Below are 23,863 nucleotides of genomic sequence, written 5' to 3'. Positions count from 1 at the left end.
AGCTTTGGTTGCATTGCTATAGAGTACCTATCAGATTGATCTGTTCACAGCAAGACACATGCTTTGCTTTCTGAAATTGGGAATCTGGTACGTGGTGGACCCTGAGGATGGGTGACGAGCCTCTCCTCTTAACCACTTTCTCTAACATGTTGCCATCTTTTACTGCTCCCTGTGGTATCTCCTAACCCTATCTCTGTTTGTACATTGGAAGAATTCTGATGTTTGGATATCTATACAATGTGTATTGGACGGCACTGCACTGTGGAAAAGAACATTCTGTCCCCCTTCTATGTCATTAAAGTTTTTGGTTCGGACAACCACTATGAACTTGTGGGTTATTGACATTGGATGCTCTAAGCTCTCCCTATCATGGTGATTTGGAGGATCGGGACACATGCTCATGGACATGTGCTTGGTTCTCATCGTCACAGTTATACTGAGTCTCCATCACCTTTAGGCTCTACGTACCCTACCGGGAGGACATGTTTCTGTGTTTAGCTCTCTGTGGTATTTCTTTTCTTTTCTGCATGTGCACCTGTGCGCCTATAGGCCTGTCTGCCGTTTAGGAAGGTCGTATACGTAGGGCTGAGCATTACACCGAAAGTCCGTGGACATGTTTGGTTCCCTATGAGCTTGCCAAATTTCTCCCCTTCAGTTTGTCAGTGTGAAGGGATCTCTCGACCTCAAACTTTTGACATTATTGTATTTTCCCTTTCCTTCTGTATCAACCTGACCTGGTATACTACTGTTCCCGCCCAGTGAAACAGATGTTACTTACATCCTATTTTTCCCACCTACTCCACTCCCAGAGTTGTGTCGTACAAATGCCAGTAAGTCTATTCAACAGTGACCAGCTGTTTGAAAGTCAAAGCCTCCTCTGTCATCTCTCATCCGGGGAAGTTCACTTCAAAGGACTCCTAGGGAGGGAATGAGGACTCCGTGAGGGTTGCATATTCAATACTCTTTCTCTACTGCCTGCATACGAGGACATCCTCACTGAATAGAAAGTACTTGCACCACCAGTTTTACGGAGTGTTGAAAGTAAGAGTGCCATACCAGGGAAATACAAACCACACCACGGTGAGATACCACCTCACATCAGTCAGAATGCCTACAGGTAACAACTCAGGAAACAACAGATTGTGGCAAGAGTACAGCGAAAGGGGAACCCTCTGACACTCTCGGTGCCCATGCAAACTGGTGCAGCCACTCTAGAAAACAGTACGGAGGTTCCTCAAGAACTTAACATCCCTGACTCCTAGATGACCCCTCTATGTGTACGTTGCTTTCCTTGCTCTTCTGATTATGTCATAGGGACCACGTTTCACTGGCATCGAGTCCCACATCAGACTCCCTGCTCAGTGGGGAGCTTGCTACCCCTTCTTCGACTCCTCCCCATTTATACTCTCTATCTCAAAGAAGCAGGTAAAATCTTAAACAAACAAACAAAAAACAAGCAACAGAAAGAACCAATGAGATATGCACTCACCCCCGTCAGAATGGCTAAAACCCAAAACATAAGAAACAACAAGTGTGGGCAAGGCTGCGGAGAAAAGGGAACCCTCTTGCCCTAGTGCTGGGCACACAAACCGGGGGAGCCATTGTGGACGATGGTATGGAGGTTCCTCAAGAACGTAACAACAGAACCCCCCTACGATCCAACAGTCCTACTACGGGATATTTACTCTCAGAAATACATAAGCACTAGTAAGCACGAATACATGCATAACCAAATTCTGGAAAGGGCCCAGATGTCCGTCCATAGATGACCGGTGAAGACAATGCGGTATATTTATACCACGGAATATTACTCAGCCATAGAAAAGAATAAAATCTTGCCATTTGAAATGAGACAGGGGCATCTAGAGTATATTGTACTAAGTCAATTAAGTCTGTCCGAGATAGCTCAATACCAAAGGATTCCACTCGTATGTGGAACGTAAGAAACAAAATATATAAGCAGAGCAAAAGAAAAGGGCACCAGACAAACCAAGAAACAGACTCTTAACTAGAGAGAACAAACTGGTGGTAGCCAGAGGGGAGGGGGACCAGGGAATCGGGGAATGCAGAGGGCGTCAACAAGTGCACTTGTGCGAATGAGCACTGAGCAATGTATGGAAATGTTCAATCACCACATTCTACTCTTGAAACTTATGTTAACACTGTAAGATAACTATACTGAAATTCAAGTTTCAGAAAGGTAAAAACAAGTTTCAGAAGATGCAGCACTGCTTGATAGATTCCTTTGACTTGACCTCGTGCCATTCACCTGGCGGCCTGTTTCTAATCAAACATGGAAACTGCGCGAAGATTAAATGGGGTCAGGTGGGCCAGGTCTCCTTCCATTGCAGAGTCCTCCTCCTTTACTCCTCTGGCGGAGAGACTCGACAGAAAAGATCCGCGTTCTGCTATTCCCACTTTGCTGTTTTAGAGGAACGTTATACGACTCAGTGTTCCCTACTCATATACTCATCACTGTATCAGAACAGCCTCGGAGAGTTAGTACAAATGCAACCTCGTCCTTTTGGTTTGTAGCAATTCTGATTCAGTGGGCTGACGTGGGGTCTGGAATCTTCTTATTAAAGTCCGGTGTTTAGTCAGTTTGGAAACTCCCTGAGATCATGGACGTCCCTTAGAGTTCTTGAGACGCATGATTTCCTACATATTAGCACTTCTAGTCTTCACAGTCCACTTGTTCATGGGAGCTTTCCTTTTTCCTGGTTCACAAATGAAGAAACAAAGGCACACGGAGGACCCAGTTCCCCTGTGACTGGCCCCGGAACCCCTTGTTATGGGGGCTGGAGGCAGGTCTCAGGGAGAGTCCACTTCTACGCCAAACCCCACGCCCCCATTTGCCAATTCGTGCCTATACCTTTCTGCAAAGGTGCTTCCTTTACCTAGACCTCATTCCTGCCCAAAACCTCCGGGAAAAATTCCATCACAACGGGCTAAGAGCATCATGTTGTCAACACTGGCTACTGACGTGAGACCCTGTGCTTGAAAATTATACTTTGGGGCACCTGGGTGGCTCAGGCAGTTGGGTATCTGACGTGGCCTCTGGTCATGAGCCCAGGGTCCTGGGATCGAGTCACATATCGGGCTCCCCGCTCAGGGGGGAAGCCTGCTTCTCCCTCTGCCTGCATCTCTCCCTGCCTGTGATTGCTTGCTCTCTCTCTCTTTATCTCCAACAAATAAATAATAAAATCTTTAACAAAAAAAACATTTACTTTTACTTCTTCAACTACCATCGATATATAGTGCTAAGTAGGTTTTAATGTTAACATAGTATTAAGTAGATGTTCATTCATTCCAGTTACTTTTAGTAAAAGTCTTTGGTTATCCTCGTCAAGTGTACCAATGACTTTATTTTAAAAAAATCAAAAGCTTCTGCACAGCAAAGGAAACAGTCAAAACATCAAAGAGGCAACCCACGGAATGGGAGACGATATTTGCAAATGACAGTACAGACAAAAGGTTGATATCTAGGATCTATAATGAACTCCTCAAACTCAACACACACGAAACAGGCAAACATATCAAAAAATGGGCAGAAGATATGAACAGACACTTCTCCAATCAAGACATACAAATGGCTATCAGACTCATTAAAAAATGTTCATCATCACTAGCCCTCGGGGAGATTCAAGTTAAAACCACATTGAGATATCACCTTACACCAGTTAGAATGGCCAAAATTAACAAAACAGGAAACAACATGTGTTGGAGGGGATGTGGAGAAAGGGGAACCCTCTTCCACTGTTGGTGGGAATGCAAGTTGGTGCAGCCTCCTTGGAGAACAGTGTGGAGATTCCTCAAGAAATTAAAAATAGAACTTCCCTATGACCCTGCCATTGCACTCCTGGGTATTTACCCCAAAGATACAGATGTCGTGAAAAGAAGGGCCATCTGTACCACAATGTTTATAGCAGCAATGGCCACGGTCGCCAAACTATGGAAAGAACCAAGATGCCCTCCGGCGGACGAATGTATAAGGCAGATGGGGTCCATATAAACTATGGAGTATTATGCCGCCGTCAGAAAGGATGAATACCCAACTTTTGTAGCAACATGGACGGGACTGGAAGAGATTATGCTGAGTGAAATAAGGCAAGCAGAGAGAGTCAATTATCATATGGTTTCACTTATTTGTGGAGCATAACAAATATCATGGAGGACAAGGGGTGTTAGAGAGGAGAAGGGAGTTGGGCTAAACTGGAAGGGGAGGTGAATCATGAGAGACTATGGACTCTGAAAAACAATCTGAGGGGTTTGAAGTGGCGGGGGCGTGGGGGTACCAGGTGGTGGGTATTATAGAGGGCACGGATTGCATGGAGCACTGGGTGTGGTGAAAAAATAATGAAAACTGTTTTTCTGAAAATAAATAAATAATTTAAAAAAAAATCAAACAAACACCCAGGGTTCCTGGGTGGCTCAATAGGTGCAGCAAGCGACCTTTGTCTGCAGAGTTGTGGGTTTGCACCCCATGTTGGATGTAGAGATGACTTAGAAATAATCCAAAAAAAAGTTTAAACATTGTATATGTGTATGGGGAAATTTTGTACTCAATAGTCCCTCTTGTTCCTATATATATATACATTGTGATTCCTTATACCATAACGTAGTGCTTTAATGACCATAGCTTCATGATGAGCTTTGACATGGAGTGGATTTCTCCAGTTTAAGGCTTCATGGCCATCTTGCTAGTCTCAGTACCTCGATGTGCATATACATTTTTAGAATTAGCTTGCACATTTGCCCCCAATGTGTCTTCTCCCATGTGAGTCCGAATGAAACTCATTTGGTATTCCAATCACCTGGAGTCTCCTAATCTATGCATGGGATAGATGTCTTTCTATTCATTTAGATTGCCTTTAATTTACCCCAGCAATCGTTTCCAGGCCTCTCTGTTGTTTTTAGTTACTTGATCTACAATATGGCCACTATGCACATTTCTGGAAGCCTTCAATTACATTATTTGTCAGAGAGAGACAGAGTGACAGAGGGAACACAAGCCCGGCCAGTGGGTGAGGGGGAAGCAGGCTCCCCACTGAGGAGGGAGCCCGAGGTGGGGTTCCATCCCAGGAACCTGGGATCAAGACCTGAACTGAAGGCAGAGGCTCAACGACTGAGCCACCCGGGCGCCCCTATTTACAGGATTTTTATATGGAGAGAGAATACTGAAGTCTGGAAAGCACGGAAGTTCTCAGACACAAAGGCACAACATCACTGATCGTTAGGACAAGGACACCCCTATTAGACTTTGTGAACTTGCCTCGATTTCTCCAGCTGGCCAAGTCAGAGGCGGGAGGTACTGATACCAGCAGTTTCCTCCGGAGACCTGGGAAGTGTCGGCTGCTTTGGGCCACCTTGGAACCCAGGTGTTGGCAGGCAGTATCCCAAGGAGCGGAAATCTGGTCCCAGTCTAGGGTCCCGGGGCCAAGGTAGGTCAAAAACACCGTGAGAGACTGGAACAACCACTGACATCATGCCCCAGACAGCACTGGCCACTTCCTCCCAGGAACTCACCCCACCCCCGCTTCTCATCACTTCTGCTTACTCGACAGAAAGCCCTGTGACAGTTGCAATGATGTTGTATTGACCTCTGTATTCACGGCTCCAAGGACCAAGCCAAGCACTGCGGAAGCTCTCAGAAAGATCCCTTCCCCGATCCAACAGAAGTGGTCGAAAATCTCGAATCTCAACTGCAGTCCTAGACCGAATGTCCTGCAGGAATGCTCTCTGCTTTCTCCCAGAAGGCAACAAATCCCCTTCCTTAAAGAGGAGCCGCAACACGCTCGATGTCCCGTGACATGCCCTTGCGGTGCGCTCTGATGAAGAAGGGACTGCCCTCTTGGAGTCTTCTCAAAGGCCCACCCTGTCATTAGGATTCGAGTGCTTGGCCTACCCCTGCGCCCTTTTGCTGAGCAGGGAGCCCCCTGTCCCGCCCCCTCACCATGAGACTTGATCCCGGGGACCTGGGATTAGGACATGAGCAGAAGGCAGACTCTCAAGGAACTGAGACACCCACATGCTACAAGATCTTGTTTGCATTCTCCCACTCACTGCTTGACCTCCCCAGTGAAATCCTCTTGATGTCAGAATTCCACGCTCTTAACACTAAGGACTAAGACTAAGGAAAAATGAGACCCTGAACATATATATGGACAAAATATATAGTGCATAAAGCCCTTTACCACAATACATTCCAAAGAATATTATTGGTATCACTGTCTCAGAGGCAAGAGCCCCCTACTGTGGTCGTTTCTGACCTTACAACAATAGTCTGCAGGAAAGGTGGACCTCTGCAACTCTAATTCAAATGCCCCTGATCCCCCTAGGCCCACACTTACCTGGAAACATCCACCGTAAGGGCGGCTCCAAGGGTGAAGCTCGTGGGCACCTCCTCCTCCTCTGGGAACTGGTACAGTTCTCCAGCAGTACAAGCGAATCCCGATCCATCCTGTGGGGCCCCGCCCCAGGGGCACGGGCTCACTGTGGACTGTGTGACTCTCCGAGTCATCCCCCTCAGCTCATGCTGCCTCATGCATTCCTCGGTTTCCCTTCAGTTTTCTGGACTCCGCCTGGGCTTATTCTTCCCTCCTCGGGCAACCACCTGCACCACCATGGCCTTGTTCTTCTTTGCGATATTCTCGTCTTCCAGACTTGCTGATATCCTGTCTTCCAGCTCCTCTCTCCATTCTCTGTCTTCAGTGTGGACTCAGCCCAGGCTCCTGTGGGAGACACACAGAGAAGGGACCAAGTCAGGTCCCGGCTCCAGTCCCCAGGACTCCATAACAGGCACCTCAGTCCCTCGTGCACGTGCAGACACTGGAGCAGGAAGGGACTTGGGAGAATTTGAATATCAACTGTAATTTACACATGGGGAAACTGAGGCCCACAGAAATTAGGAGAATTTCCCCCACCAGCTGACAGCAGCAGAGCCCCCAGCCAGGCCTTGGCTGCAAACTCCCCTGTCCAGGCTCCTCACTCCCCCTCCAGAAACCCACCTCTGAATATCAGGGGACACTGGTCAATCGAGATTCCACCCTGAAAACAAAAATGGCCAGAAGGAATTTCCCCTGGAATATGCTTTTGTCACAATTCTACACCCCTACAGGTTATACTCAGTTGGCTTACAATCCGGGTGATCTACAGTAAGTACACCCTCAAGATGGGAGAGCAGGAAGGCCTCGAGATGGCAAATGCATCGGGCTGAGCAGTGTCTTTTCTTTTCCTGTCTCACAGAGTATGGGTCATAGCTAAGGTGGTCTCAGCTGACGTTGTCTCCAGTCATCTAAGGAACTCAACCTACTGGTCAGTAAGGGCAGGCCGGGCCCTAACCCAGTTCTTCCTGGACCTGTCATTGCAATCTGACCCCACTGGGGGACTGAAACCACCATGTAAATATAACGAAGCCATAGGTGATTGGAGGACCCAGGCTGGACAGGAGAGCACATGCCTGTGCCTGCCGTTCTTGACCCGATAGCCCCGGAGGGGTGGGAATCCACGAAAGCGCTGTGTACCACCATCCGGGCCTCTGGCTCTTATCAACCTTCCTCCCCTGTCGATTTCACACCTGGGACAACCCATGCAGGAACAAGTCCCTTTGAGCCATTGTGAATCGAGAAACTGAGACACAGGAATCTCAAGACACAGCCAAAGTCATACTTTCCCATCAGGTTTGCAGCTACAGCTACAACTGTTAAGATCCGAGCTCTCTCTTTTTTTCTTCTGCTTTAGGGATTTCTAGAGACAACGAACAAGGCCAGCCTCTCACCCCGCAACGGACACTCCCAGCCTGTATTTTCTGTATTTTCTCATGCTTGTAAGTAAATAATCATGCTTGCAGAATATCAACCTCCGACAACGCTGCTTGGAGACCTTGATAAAACAAGACAAAACAAGGCCATCTGACAATATTGCTCAGGACAGACAAAAACAAGGTCACAACGCAACCCACAAACCAAACACCGTCTCTCTTCCTAGGAAAATGACTATGACGTCTTGACTACAATCATAGAATTGCCAGTGCTAATAGTGTTCAGTAGAGATCAAACCCCGCCTCTTTTCCAGGCTCCCCCCACATCACCTCCCCAAACTCCAGATCCTAGGAAACGGCCTCTGAGTGTGTACACACTGGGTGTGTCACTTTCTGTCCGCAAGGAATAAAAAAGCTAGCGAGGTCAATGAGAAATGTGTTCCTGGAAATTCAACAGAAAGGAATGAACACCCACGTCCCAGGAATGAACAGCTCTCAAAACCCAGCATCAGCAATAAAGGTGATACTGTCTATGGGATGCCCAGGCTCTGGAAACACAGAAGTTGTTTTAATCCTAAAACAGAAACAAATTAAAATTGAAATAAAATAAAAGTAATAAAATTGAGATAAAATAAAATAAATAATATAATATACATTTAAATAAAATGAAATAATAAAAAGACCCTTTCTACCCATGCCATTAGTAACGAACATGAACCTCGGTGTTCAGGCAGATTTCCCCAGCCCTGGCTGACACAGAGACTGCTCTGGATCTCAGGGTTGAGAGCTGGAGCCACACGTTGGGTACAGAGATCACTTCAACGTAAAATCTTGACAAAATGTTTAAAAATATGCAGCCCCTGCAGGCTGATCCAGTTAAGCCTCCTACTCATGGTTCTGTTCAGGTCATGATCTCGGGGTCCCCACAGGGCCCAGTGAAAGGACCTCTTCAGATTCTCTCCCTTGCCCTTGCCCTTGGCCTATGCCCGCTGTTTGCAGGCTTGCTCTGGGGCTCCGTCTCGCTCTCTGCCTCAAGTAAATGAAGAAAATCTTTTAAACATGACAGAAGAATAAAAACAAAATAGCCACTGAGGATAAGTTAGGAAAGAAGCTAGCTAAGAGAGAACGTGTAGCACAGTATAGCTTAAGAAGGCCTGGGATTAGCTCCCAGCTGGGCTGAGAGCTCCAGCCCTCCCCATAAAAGAAGAGTGAGCTCTCTGATGACCCAACCAGAGGCAGGCACTGGTGCTCTCTGCCGTCTCTAGCCCCAAGCTGCCACGCTGGACTCCTCCTCCTTGCCTAAGTGCATCAGCTCAGCAGACACTGAGCTCAAAAATCAAATCAGGCAAACGACAGCCACGTGCTATCATAGAACCGGGAGCTTGAGTGGGCGGCAAGAGGACAGGCTGCAGAAGGAAACGCTATATTTGCTTCAGGGATCAGTCAGTCTCAAGAGCTCACCACCCCGCCCTATTGAACTGTATGGGGCCCCCACTGCATTCCTCAGGAATCGGGGCCAAAGGCCGAGCTCCCAGGGTTCATGGCGCCTGGCGCCGCCAAGGCATCCAGGACTCCGCGGGCTCTTGGGGTCTCCTTTCAGGCCCTCCTTTCGCTCCCTCCCTCTTCCCACGACCCCGTGGGATGCTGGTCCCCACGCCGTCCCCCTGCTGAGCGGGACACCTGCATCCCATCTCTTGTGCCGCTGCAAACCGTCTTCCTCACACCTGGACCTACCACACACACCTTCGGGCGCTATCTGTCTTCTCCATTTGTTCTCTTACAATTTGGGCTCTGATTCCCAGCTTCTACCCTTCGCGTAATTCGACCAGGCTTTCGGTCGTTGTTCTTCTTCCTACTATTACAGCTTTCATTTTCTAGAGCTAGTTTTCCACGCCCCGCTCCCAGTGAGGCCTCAGAAGCCACAGGAGGCCCAAACCTTGGCGGCTGTCCACATCACTTCCCGCCTGGCCGCCGGCTGGCTATTGGCCAGGAGGGTGCGATGGGCGGGGCAAGCTGTGGGCCTGGAGGAGGGCTTGGAGAAGGGACAAGGGAGGGCTCCGCCTATTGCACCTGTCTGGTCGGTTGCTTGCATGCTTTACCAACTAGAAGCATTACTTTTATTAGTTATAGTGAAGGGTGGCAAAATTCTCATAACCTCGTATTTACCATTGCAAATATTTTTCCAGATTTTTGCAGGTATAATAAGCACATAAAACTACATATATTGAAAGTGTACAATCTGATGACTTATAATACATATTCCTTATAAAATGATTACTGCAAGCAAATTAATGAGCACATCACCTCACAATCACCTGAAAATTTTTCTTTCTTCCCTTTTTTTTTTTTTTTTTTTTTTTTTGGTAAGCAAGCTTAAGATCTATTTCCTTAGCAAGTTTCGAGAGCATAATACAGTATTATAACTACAGTCACCATGCTATACCTTAGACCCTCATAACTTATTCATCTTATAACTGAATGTTCTTCTCCTTACACCAATATCTCTCCATGTGCCCCACGTCCCAGCCACTGGTAACCATCATCCTACTGTTTGCTTCTGTGAGTTGACTTCTTTATTTTTATTAAGTCCATGGATAGATGATAGCACTCAGTATTTGTCTTTCTCTTTCTGACTTTTTTCACTGAATATAATGTCCTGCAGTTACATCCATGTTGACACAAATAGCAGAATTTCCTTCTTTTCCATAACCAAATAACATTCACATTTTCTCTAACATTAAAGTATAATGCACATACAATCTTATATTAGTTTCAGGTGTACGGCACAGTTATTTGACAATTACATACACTACTCAGTATTACACAGTAAGTGTAATCATCATCTCTCACTATACCGTGGTATTACAATATCATTGACTATATTCTTTTCGCTAGACTTTTCATGTCCATGACCCACATAATCTTCACCCATGCAACACTTAGGTTGTTTCAGTGTCTTGGCAACAGTGCACAATGCTGAAGTGAACATGGGGTGCAGATGTCTCTTTGAAATCCTGTTTCATTTCCTTTGGATATACACCCCAAACTGGGATTGCTGCATCACAGGGTAATTATAGTTTCATTCTTTTTTGAGAAAAAAAAAATGGCTGTATCAGTTTACCTTTCTACCAGTGCACAAGGGTTCCATGGTCCCCATAACCTTGCCAACACTGGTTTTCTTTTTTCTCTCCTATAGTAGCAATATTAACTGTGACATAATAATATTTCACTGTGGTTTTGACTTGCATTTCCATGATCCTGTGGAAAGATATCCATTCAGGTCCTTTATCCATTTTTAATATTTATTTTTTATTTGTTATTTTTTTTTAACATACAATGTACTATTAGTCCCAGAGATACAGGTCTCTGATCGCCAGGTTTACAGACTTCACAGCACTCACTATGGCACATGCCCTCCCCTATGTCCATCACCCAACCACCCTCTCCCTGCAACCCTCATCCCTGCAACCCTCAGTTTCTTTTGTGAGATTAAGAGTCTCTTATGGTTGGACTCCCTCCTGATCCCATCTTGTTTCATTCTTTCCTTCCCTACTCCCCAAACCCACCCACACTGCCTCTCAAGAATCTTCTATCAGGGAGATCATATAATAACTGTCGTTCGCTGACTGATTTATTTTGCTCAAAATAATACCGTCTAGTTCCATCCATGTCCTGGCAAATGGCAAGATTTCATTTCTTTTGATGGCTGCATAGTATTCCATGGTGCGGGTATGTGTACGTGTGTGTGTGTGTGTGTGTGTGTGTGTGTGTGTGTGTGTGTATATACACAAATATACATACAAATACCAACTCTTCCTCTTCCATTCATCTGTTGATGTGCATCAAGGTTCTTTCCTAGTTTCACTATTGTGAGGACTGCTGCTATAAACATTCAGGTGCACATGCCCCTTGAGATCACGACATTTTTATCTTTAGGGTGAATACCCAGGAGTGTGATTGCTAGGTCACAGGGTAGCTCTATTTTCAACTTTTTGAAGAACCTCCATGCTGTTTTCCAGAGTGGCTGCACCAGATTGCATTCTCACCAAACCCGTGGGAGGGTGCCCCGTTCTCCACATCCTGGCCAGCATCCATCATTTCCTGACTTGTTTCTTTTTTAGCCATTCTGACTGGTGTGAGGTGGATCACATTCTGGCTTGGATTTGAGTTTCCCTGATGCTGAGTGACGTGGAGCCCTTAAGCATGTGCCTGATGGCCATCTGGATGTCCACTTTGAGAAAAGTCTGTTCACATCCTCTGCCCATTCCTTGATGGGATTATTTGTCCTTTGGCTGTTGAGTTTGATAAGTTCTTTCTAGATTATGGATACTAGCCCTTCATCGGATATATCGTTTGAAAGTATCTTCTCCCAGATTCTCACCCTGAATAGATTTCTTTCCCTGGCCAACCCCGCTGAAGGGAAATCATAACACCTAAAAGGAACACAGTTTCTCCTCTCTTCCCCAAGTTGTCTAGGGGGAGTTTTTAGGCACAGCGGATAGATCAGCAGGAATTCAAGTATTTCCTGACAAAGGGTACACCGGTTTCTCCCAGCATTGCTCTTTCATCAGGGCCAGATTTCTGACAGAGAGCTATGCATATTGTTAGAGGAAATAGCATGCTCCTTTCTTTCTACAACCCACCCACTTATGAGCATGCTTTCTTGTTGCTGGATCCCCATCCCCCCATTTCCCCTTCTTACCTACTGGAACAACATGCTTCCCCCAGAGACACACCCAGCTCAGAGGGACCGCTTAACCTGTGGGCTGGGGCGGGGGAGAGCCTACACCAAGAACACACATACCCAGAAAGGGACTGCATTCACAGTCAGCCATGATGTGGCTACGTACAGTCTGAAGACCGCCTAGAGCACCATGAGGATATAGTACCGCCCAATTAAGGCTTGTGGGCTTTGTACACCTTTTCTGATATGAACTTCTTACACATATGTTTAGATTCATGCCTGGCCTCAGACAAAATGGAAGAAAAACCATGTGAAGAGGAAAAGATATTACGGTGCTCAATTACACTGAGTTGTGTAATCGCAGTCTCCATTAACCCCTCCTACCCTTGGGCATAGCCCACGAAACTGTTCAGTAGCGTTTCCACATGGCCTCACATAGAGTCTAAGGATACAGTAACTTGAACTGTTACCCCAACGATACACTTTTTTCTCCCCATCCTCTACTGAATGCAAGGTCTTTTGAGTGCCCCTTCCCATTTTCAGAGAGAGACTGCCGTAAGGGAGGAGAGTAATGTGGTCTTCCAGGGAATATTCTCCTTCTTGGTCTACTTCTGTACTTAGTGTGCCACCTTTGGTTGGCCAGGGGACTTCTGACCACACACAGGAACCCCAACAAATGCCCAAAGTATAGGCCGTCTGGGTTGATCTTGGGAAGTGTCAGCCAACATTTAGAATTCTCTCAGGGCTCAGAATGGCTCTTGATCTGCAAGGACCAAGATCATTCCCCTATCCATTCCTGAGGGAGGAACTCCAGATTCCTGATCCAGCACTTTATGATTTCCAAGGCAACACGCAGACACACGCACAAGCACACACACAACCTCCACTATTTTCTTTTTACTCTTCTTTTTTTAAAAGATTTTATTTGTTTATTTGAGAGACAGAGATCACAAGTAGGCAGAGAGGCAGGCAGAGAGAGAGAGAGAGAGGAGGAGGAAGTAGGCTCCCTGCCGAGCACAGAGCCTGATGTGGTACTCGATCCCAGGACCCGGACATCATGACCTGAGCCGAAGGCAGAGGCTTAACCCACTGAGCCACCCAGATGCCCATCCACTATTTTCTTGTTGGCAAAAACGTTTAGAAGTCTGGGACAGGCAGCTGATTTAGATTCAAGCAAGCATGGGAGAAACAGCGAGAGGGCAAGTCTTGGAACAGCACTGAGCTCCCCACCCAGAAGAGCTCCACAGCCTCAGCCTGGGATGCTGGTGGCAGGGAGAGGCATGTCCTTGGAATGCTGACAAGGAGCAGGAGGATGGGGGGGATGAGTTGGCAACATGGAGTGTGGAAGGCAAGAGAGAAGAGAAGTTGGGAAAGTGAGAGGGAGAGATGGCCTCTGGCCTCTTGCTTGGGGCAGCTCCAAAGCCCTGAGCATTCTGTACAGGGGCCTCTGGGGACACTGCGTTCCTTCCAGTAGGAGTCGGTGTGCAAAGAGCAAGGGCTCCCGCTACTCTTTCTATCCCTATGAGTGCTGATCCAAGACTCCAGGCCTGAGGGGACCTCGCATCTGTCGCTGCTCTTCCCTGCGGGCAAAATGCAGGCGTGTCCCCAGGCAGAGGGACAGAATTCTAGACTCGGCCAGAATATCTTTCAAAATGGAAAGTGAGAAAAAAGACTTGTGGGAAGGAAGGAACAAAACCACAGTTGACCTTTTACACCGCAGGTTGGAACCGCAAGTACAGGTGCACGTACAGGTGCATTTTTTTTCAACTAAGCATACTACTCTAAAAATGTGTTCTCTTCCTTATGATTGTCCTTATAACATTTCTTTCCTCTTGCTGACTTTGTTTGATGGATACAGTCTAGAGTCCACAGACTTGCACAAGAGCACGTAATCATCTCCTTACGTCTTCAGTAAGGTAGTAAGAGGTGACTCTTACTACCTCAGTCATGGCATGTCAAAACTTAAACACAGAGCTTTTCTCTTTGAGGGTCAGCACCCTTAACCCTGCAATTCTTCAAGGGTCAACCTGCATCTCTACTTACAAAGGACATGCTTAAATACAGAAAATTTTCAAAGCATCCACACACAAGCATATTAGAGTCCATACACACATTCCATAAGGTTGCAGGGTAGCAGCTATACAAAAACCACTTGTGTTTCTATGCACAACCACGGAACAAACTGAGCAGGAAATTAAGAAAGCAATGCCACTTACAGTAGCACCAAAAACAGTAAAATATTCAGGCATCAGTTCATTGTAGGAGAAGTAAGACTTGTTTGCTGAAAAGTATAAAACACTGCTGTAGGCGAGTAAAGACCTCATGGGAAAAGCCCCTGTGTGCATGTATGGATGATTTACTGTAGTTCCTACTGCAATACTACAGAGAGACCTACAGAGTCAATACGGTCCTATCAATAGTCTTACTCTGCATCTTCTAATGCTGTCAATCGCTTGCAGTACACTGCCTTTCACACATCGTCGTTTTCCTCTCTTAAAGATACATAGGGCCTTGTTCATATTTTCCATTGATCTATTTTTCATTTTCAAGTGATGGAAAACTATTAAAATAAATGGTTTCATCTCCTTATCTGGTGGTTCTCACATCTGTGCGCGCTCTGCCTTATTTTCAGGTGACAGATCTGTCTGCTGATTAGGAGTCCTTTCTCCTGTGAGAGCACCAGACCCTGTTCCCTCTGCTGCTTTCCAAGAAGTGCCCCTGAGTTGCAGACCCTGCCTGTGGAAATTGTACCAAACAAGATACTGAGTTACGAAAGATGAGGTTTGGGATTTAGTAAGAGCTGAGGGGGTGCCTGTGCGGCTCAGTCAGTTAAGCGTCTGGCCTCAGCTGACATCATGACCCCTGGGTCCTGGGATCGAGCCCTGCATTGTGCTCCCTGCTCAGCACGGAGCCTGCTTCTCCCTCTCCCTTGCTGCTCCCCTCCTTCAATTCTCTCTCTCTCTGTCACTGTCAACTACATAAATCAAAACTTAAAGAAGAGATTGAGAGCTCTTATGCTCCTGAACCTCCAGGGAATTGATGGCAAGGTCCACAAAGGAGCAGGCCAATATGCCTTGGGGCTTTTCCAGTTGCAAATAGGCACATGCAAAGGCATGATACATGGTTTTGGAAGCTACCTCAGCAACAGATTTGGCCATCACGGCCCCAAAATCCATGATCCACCAGTCACTCTGTGCACACATTATCCTGCTTTAACTGTGGCCGATGCAAATTACTGCAAGAACTTCAGAGCATTCCATAAGAACACATCCAACAAATATGGGAATGACATAAAGGGGTGTATTCCTAAACCGGTCCCCCAAATCATAAATCATACGCAATATCAAGTTTACTCACATTTTCAAGGGTCAAATTCTGAGGTACCAGCAAAGCACCTGAGATCCCGGCAACACTAACTGCAGGAACCTGCTTCCCACAGGATGACACGCTCTGACCCAGACAAGAATGTATTATCTCTGAGTTTTCTTCTTTTAACTTTTGTTTATGTATTTGACAGAAAAAGACACACAGCGAGAGAGGGAACACAAGCAGGAGGCATGGCAGAAGGAGAAGCAGGCATTCCACTAAGCAGGGAGGCTGATGTGGGGCTCGATCCCAGGACCCTGAGATCCTGACCTGAACCAAAAGCAGACACTTAACCACTGAGCCACCCAGGTGCACACCATGGAGCTCTTTGGGGGTGATTTCCCATGGCCATGCTTGCACAGCTGATGTGACCACTTCTAGGAAATGCGGCCGTATTAATCAATGGATTCTAAATTTGGTTCCTTAAATAGTTCTACACACATCAGATACACCCTCTTGAGCGCATGCCAGAGAGGGGCCTTCCCAGGGCTCACTAGCTTCCGGGTTGTCTGAACAGGATCTTCACTAGATGTTCACAAGGAAAACTGACCTGGGTACTTCCTCTTTCTTCTTTCTCTCTTTCTTTCTCTTTCTCTCTCTCTCTCTTTCTGTCCTTTTCTTTCTGTTTCTCCCTTCCACCATACTTCCCCTCTCCCTTCCTCCTTCCTTCCATTCTTAGCTTTTCATTTTCTCTCTTCCTCCCTCTCTCCCTTCTCTTTCTCCCTTTCTTTTTTTCCTTCCATCCTCCCTTCCCTCCTTCCTTCCTTCTTCCTTTCCTTCTCTTACTCTTTCTTTCTATCTGCCTTCTTTCTCCCTCTCCCAATGCCCAGCAACCTTCTTATACACAATAAGCAAAGAAAGAAAGAGAAAAAGAAAGAAAGAAAGAAAGAAAGAAAGGAGGAAAGAAGATCTTAAAAAAGAAGACATAAAAATCAACACCAACATTTGACATGAAACTAATACATGCTGCATGTTAAGTGCAGCAATTTTTTTTTTAATTATTTCAAGTGATATCTGGGAGGCTCATTTGTTTAAGTTCAATCTCTGGCTCAGGTCAGGATCCCAGGGTCCTCGGATAGGTCCCCTGTCGAGCTCCCTGCTCAGTGGTGACTCTGCTTGTCCTTCTCACCCACCCTCCCCCTGGCCACCACTCCTGCTCTCTCAAGCACTCTCTCTCAAATAAGGAAATTACATGCTTTTTAAAAACACTGGGTGAGCCTGGCGGTGGGTATTATGGAGGCTACGTATTGCATGAAGCACCGGGTGTGGTACATAAACAATGAATTTTGGAACACTGAAAGGAAATGAAAAAATAAATAAAAACTTCTAAACAAAACCAACAACAATGCAATTGTCCTCAATGGAATCAACCAGCTTAGGGGCCTACTTTCCTGTTCCTGTTGCCTAGACCACCCTCCATTTCTCTACCTGACCTACATCCTTCCGCAGGAATGGAGACAGCTCTGAGGTACTGCTGACCCTGGAGGTGGGGCCAGAGAGAAGTCTACACATGGTACAATGGGCTGCCTTTGGAGTCAGCCATAACGTAGCTACAGGCACTTAGAAATGGACCCGATGTACCATTAGGTATGAGCACTGTGACAGTCGGGGGTACAGATTTTACGTATGGTATTGACATCATCTTCGTTGCACAAATATGTGTAGACTCAAGCAGGAGACCATGGGATCAGAAGATTGAAAGAAAACCATGTCAATGGAAAGATACTAAGTTACCAAAGTTACTCTGATGTGTAGAGCTGTTTTCTGTGTTAGCCCTTATCTCCACCACAGAAGTCAGAAAATGTTCAACAGGGTTTGCACTTGCCTTCAGATTCAAACTGAGAATACAGTAATTTAAACTGTGAACCCAAACCTTCCATTTTTTTTTTTCCAAACCTGTGTTGAATACCAGGGATTTCAATTGCCCTTTCCCATTTCCAGTGAGACTGCAGTGAGGGCAGACAATAATGTGGTGCATCCAGGGAACATTCTGTTTCTTGGTCTCCTTCTGTTCTTAGTGTGCCAACTTTATTCAGCCAGTGCACTTCTGAGTGCACATGGAAAACCCAGCAAATACTAAAATGGTAGGGTCTCTGGGTTTCTCTTGGGAAATGCAGACCAATAATTAGGATTCCCCACAGGCTCAGAATGGCTCTTGAACTGCAAGGACCAAGCTTCCCCATTCTTTCTTTCTTTCTTTCTTTCTTTCTTTCTTTCTTTCTTTCTTTCTTTCTTTCGTTCGTTCTTTCATTCTTTCTTTTGTTCTTTCTTTCTGTCTGTCTGACTGTCTTCCTTCCTTCCTTCCTTCCTTCCTTCCTGTCTTTATTTTTTAAAAGGTTTTATTTACTTTTTTGGCAGACAGATAGCACAAGTAAGCAGAGTGTCAGGCCGAGGGAGAGAGAGAGAAGCAGGCTCTCTGCCAAGGAAGGTCTCCATGTGAGGCTTGATCCCAGGATCCTGCAATCATGACCTGAGCTAAAGGCAGCCGCTTTAGTAACTGAGCCTCCCATCATCCTGACCACATCCTTTCCTTCCTGGGAGGGGAGGGGGGCACGGGGGTATTTCTGGATTCCTGATGCACGCACCTATTTATTTCTTTTATTTGTTTTTTTTGTGTTTTGATTTTTCTGTGTGTGTCTTTGTTTTTGTTTTTTAGCTAGTCTCCATCACCAACGTGAGGTCTCTGAGGTGAAGAGTTGAGCCCGCCATGTGTCCTTTCATACACATTTGATACCCAGGCACATATCATGATTTTCATGTTGGCAAAAATAGATCAAACTCTGGGAATTGCCTTCCATCTGCCCTACTTCCTCTGGGCATGTTTCCTGAGTTGCTGGTGTGTGGGAGTCCTATTTCCCACCCCACTGAAGGAAGACCCTATAGTAAACCATACCACATCCCCGGGGTTCTCTTTTATCCTTTCCATGTAATCCTCTCTGGCTCTCAGTGTGTCTGTGCTCCTAAAGACACCTCTGACTAGGACGCCCCGGGCTCCTGGAGCTACTTTGTACCCAGTTACCCAGTCTGAGAGAATGGGGTGTAAGTGCCGAATATGACCACTAGGACCACCTAACTCTCCTCCCCAAAGGCACTCAGATGCCCATGAAGAGGTACAGGAGGGTGACATCCCCTTTCCTGGCCTGGGGGAGACTAACTCAGGACCACAAGCTACCTCACGGTTCTCTTGCCCCTATCAGGACAAACTTCCCCTACAGTGGTTGTTGAAAACCACCCCTTTCGCAGCCATGAACTCAAAATGGCCACAGACTTAAGGAGAAGAGCCATAGCAATCATTCAAGATGATTACGCAACAGAAAATGGTCAGGACTTTGCATTTAGTGAAGAGTTCTGTCACTGGAGCAAGAGTAAAATATGTAACAAGAAAACTTAAGATGAACAACCTTGCTGCATCCAACATTACCACTGAGAAAAGGAACAGAGAAGACACTGATAAAGAGACAATATTTGCAGATAAATACCCAATGAGGACTCCCATACGCAAGACATAAGGGTACTTTGAACTCACTGAATGGGCAGAAGGAACACGCTGCTAATACAAAGCGAGCATAAGACTCGGATACACATGTTCCCAAAGAAGACACATGCACGGTTCATAAGCCCATAAAACGGTCATCAATGTGACTAGTCTGCAGGGCAATGTTTGCCAAACCAGGGACCATTTTGCACGAATGAGTGTGATTCTGTACAAAAGACAATGCCAGATGTTGCTGAGAAGCATTTCTATTCCTTTTTTCTTCTTTTTTTTTTTTTAAGATTTTATTTATTTATGGAGCAGAGTGAGAGAGCACAAACAGGGTAGAAGCACTGGGAAAGGGAAGAGCAAGCTCCCTGCTGAACAAGGAGCCCAATGCAGGGCTGGTTCCCAGACCCTGGAATCATGTCCTGAGCCAAAGGCAGACACTTCACCAACTGAGTCACCCAGGAGGTCCTGGCCATTGTTTTCTTAGATATGATACCAAAATTCTCACTAATGAAAGAACAAATTGATCAACTGGACTGTATCACAATTTTAAACATTGGTGTTTCAGAAGACATTGGTGAGAGAACCCAAGCCATGTCACACATAGAGAGAAACTAGGTGTAATTTCCATACCTGCTGAAGGTCTCCTAAGAGAACACTGAATGAACGCTCATAGTCTGAGTGAAAAAAGTCAAGCAAAGAGAGTCAATTATCATATGGTTTTTCACTTATTTGTGGAGCATAACAAAAAGCATGGAGGACATGGGGAGTTAGAGAGGAGAAGGGAGTTGGGGTAAATTGGAAGGGAAGGTGAATCATGAGAGACTACGGACTCTAAAAAACAATCTGAGGGGTTTAAAGGGGCAGGGGGCATGGGAGGTCGGGGTACAAGATGGTGGGTATTATAGAGGGCACGGATAGCATGGAACACTGGGTGTGGTGAAAAAATAATGAATACGGTTATGCTGAAAATAAATTAATTAATTTTTTTTAAAAAAGAAAGTCAATAGGAAGAAGACAAACAATCCAATTTTAAACGGATCAAAGAAAAGGGCCTGGGTGCCTCAGTTGGTGAAGTGGCTGCCTCTGGCTCAGGTCACCATCTCAGGGTCGTGGGGTCTAACCCCCGACCCCTCCATCACTCTTCCCGCTGAGCAGGGTGTGTGCTTCTCCTCTCCCTCTGGCCTCCTCACCCTACCCAACAGCCCTGCTCTTGCTCCCCTTCCCTCTCTTGCAAATAAATAAATAAAACCTTTCAAAAAGGACATACAATAAAATGGATTCAAAGATTTGTAAAAACACTTTAGCAAAGAATACACATGGAAGAAATGGAAGAATAGCGCACGACCTACATCATTAGTTATTAGGAAAATGGAAATTTAAACCACTATCTGTCAATGAAAATGGCAAAAATGAATGGAATCTCCATTCTGAGCCATAGCAAGGAGTCATAGCAAGGAGCAAAGTCACCTCCTTGCTATGATTTCTCATACACTGCGCATGGGAATTTTAAATTCTACAACCACTGCAGAAATAGTTTGGAAATTCTTATTTTTTTGTATCTTTGATTGACTAAAGACTGAGCGACTAAAAGTGAGTGGAGGGAGGGGCAGAGAGAGAGGGAGAGGCACAGAAGCTCAAGTAGACTCCCACTGACCATAGAGCCCTACCTGGGGCTCTGTCTCGCCACCAATGAGATCATGACTTGAGCCAGAATCCATGTCAGATGCTTAACTCACTCAGTCACCCAGGCACCCTAACAGTCCAGAAATTCTTCAAAATATTAAACCTATACCTACCATAGACCACCCCCATTCCACTCAAATGAAAAAAGAAACGGTACATTCCCAAAAAGCTACTGACTATTTCTAATTGTCATTCATCTCCATCCACAGAGGAATGACCACCACAAATTGTGACATATCCAGCTCATGGAATACTATGCGGTTTCGCAGAGTAATCTCGTCGCTTACATAACACTATGGGAAGACATGTTCTTTTGCTCTGATAATACCTCAGAGCCAGAAAACATCAAAACAAAATAATTTACATAGCATACGATGGTGTTAAGAGAAAACCTTAGAAATTGCAAATAATTCTACTGTAACAGAAAGCCAATCAATGCTTTCCTGACGTGCAAATGGGAGGGAGGAAATGCTAGAAGGACAAGGAAACTTGTGGGGGCGATAGATGCCTCCACTACCGGGGTGATGCATATATATGCTCAAACTTAATAGACGTAGGACTTTAATTACATACACTTTACTGCATGGAAATTATATCTCAGCGTCCCTGTAGAAACACTTTAAAATACAAAAACAACCTTTCATACCCTGAAACTCAATAAGTGGTTTTGATATTTCCCCCCAAAATCAACCATATGATTTGCAAGGTCAAAAGAGGCAATGCATCATTTCTGGGGATACGAAAATGAATTTATTTATCTTCATCTCAACCTCAAGAGAATATAAATGGAAGGCCCAGTATAGAAGCATGTTTCTCTCTGACAAAGGACTTTTTTCCAGAATTGGGTATCATCTAGTCTGAGGAGATCATCAAAAGAATAAAAGAAATGGCCAAAAGACTCGAAATGAAACTTCACAAAACAAGACGTACCACTGGTTCTAATACTAGCCCACGAAGAGACACAACTCTTTAGCCGTGAAGGAAAGAAATCAGTATACAACGAGATACCATAGCATATGGTAATTGCTTCATAAGCATAGGAAAACCCAATGGGATACCAGCTACACTGGTTTCTTTTTTTTTTCTTTTCTTTTACTTTTTTTCTTTTTTTTTTTTTTTTTAAGCAGGACCCAACATGGGGTTCCAGTCCTGAAATCCAGACTTGAACAGGGATTAAGACTTGCATGCTGATCTGTCTGAGCCAAACAGGTGCCTCCAGAAAAGGTTTCGAATGCTCGCTCCTCACTTCACTACAGCTGTGACCTGGGACCTGGGACAAAGATCTTGGGAAGCTTGGTGTTCTTTGTATTTTTTTTTTCTCATCAGGAAACGATACCATCTGAGTTACAAGATAGTTCCTAATATTAAGTATGATCACCTGATACTGTACAGGAACTATACTTTTTGCATAGAAGATAGTTGACCTGGAATTCTCCTTGACACGTTTTCAAAAGCACAGACACACCACTGACAAAGAACAGACAGGCTGTTTGGAAATAAATATCCTTTCCCCTTTTCTAGAAAGAAATCATGTACACATTAAAGAAAAAAAAAAAAAAAAAAAAGGAGAGGAACCAACTTGCATGGAACAACGTTCCCAAAACCCTGAAGCAGGTCTACTTTCCATTCCAGTAGACCCGAGATGAAAGTCTTGACGAGGTCCAATCCTGGCAGTCTTCTCCGTGTGGAGGCCACTGAGAAAGTCCACTCTGGCCCTACACGATCTGGACTAGCACACAAGTGTTCCTCAGAAAGATCAACAACGACTCAGCTCGAAACGGCCTGAGCAATTTGTACAAATGTGCTTGAGTTTAAGACCAGCTCCACTGCAGAACCAGGATTCACCCCTGAATCTAAGCCAGGATGTTCACAGATATCATTTCCAAAATCTCTGTTACAGGCCTTGGCACGCTCCACAGGTGGGAAAACAGGCGCAAGACTATCCATTGAGAGAAATATCAATCAACACTCAACAGGCATTACTAAATAATGTCCAGCAACTACTAAAAGGCAGGCAAGCTCTCTTTCAAAAGCCATGTTTTGAGGAACACAGACTTCTACATCTTCATGATTTGGGGTTGGAAGCTGGTTGCAAAACCACACCAGCAACCCAAAAATAAACAGAGAAACTAGAATTCATCATCTTAAAAGCTTTTTGGTTCAAGGGTCACTATCGAGGAAGTGAAGTGAAAAGTGGGGTCTGCTATCTACAATGCATGTAAAGAACCCTCCTATAACTCAGCAGTTGGTAAAAAGACAGCCAATATAGGAATGGGGAACGGAGCTTGAGTAGACTTTCTCAAAAGGACAATACCATTGCAACAATGAACACAGGAAAAGATGCTCAATTTCATTAGTCCCTAGGGAAATACACATCTAAAGCACAGTGAGATCCCACGTCAGCCCCACTACCATGACTTCAAGCAAAGAGACAATCAATACATGTGTCGGGAAGCTTGTAGAGAAATGGAATTCTTACATATTCCTGGTGGGAATGTAAAAGGGTGTCCCTGTTCTGCTTTGGAAAAGAGGCTGGCAGTTGCTCAAAAAGTTAAACACAGGGTCCCGTATGACGCAGCAATCCCACTCTTAGGTAAATAGCTAAGGAAACGGAAATGAAATGTGCACCTAATGGGAAAACAAGTCTACCTAACACAGACTTGCAGTAAGAAGAATACTGACAGACTTGGGACAGGAAACCGTTTTCTTCCCTTTCTTTTCCTCCTTTTGTAAGACTTTATCTATTTATGTATTGGAGGGGAGCGGAGCGTGCCACAGACAGTGAGAAAGAGCACGAGAGGGGAGAAGGCCAGAGGGAGAAGCGGACTCCCCATGGAGCTGGGAGCCTGATGCCTCACTTGGTCCCGGGCCTCTGGGATCACCACCA

The sequence above is a fragment of the Mustela nivalis genome (genome assembly GCF_964662115.1).
Source record: "Mustela nivalis genome assembly, contig: HAP1_SCAFFOLD_1084, whole genome shotgun sequence".
Lineage (NCBI taxonomy): Eukaryota > Metazoa > Chordata > Mammalia > Carnivora > Mustelidae > Mustela > Mustela nivalis.
Note: the sequence above shows the minus strand (reverse complement) of the source record.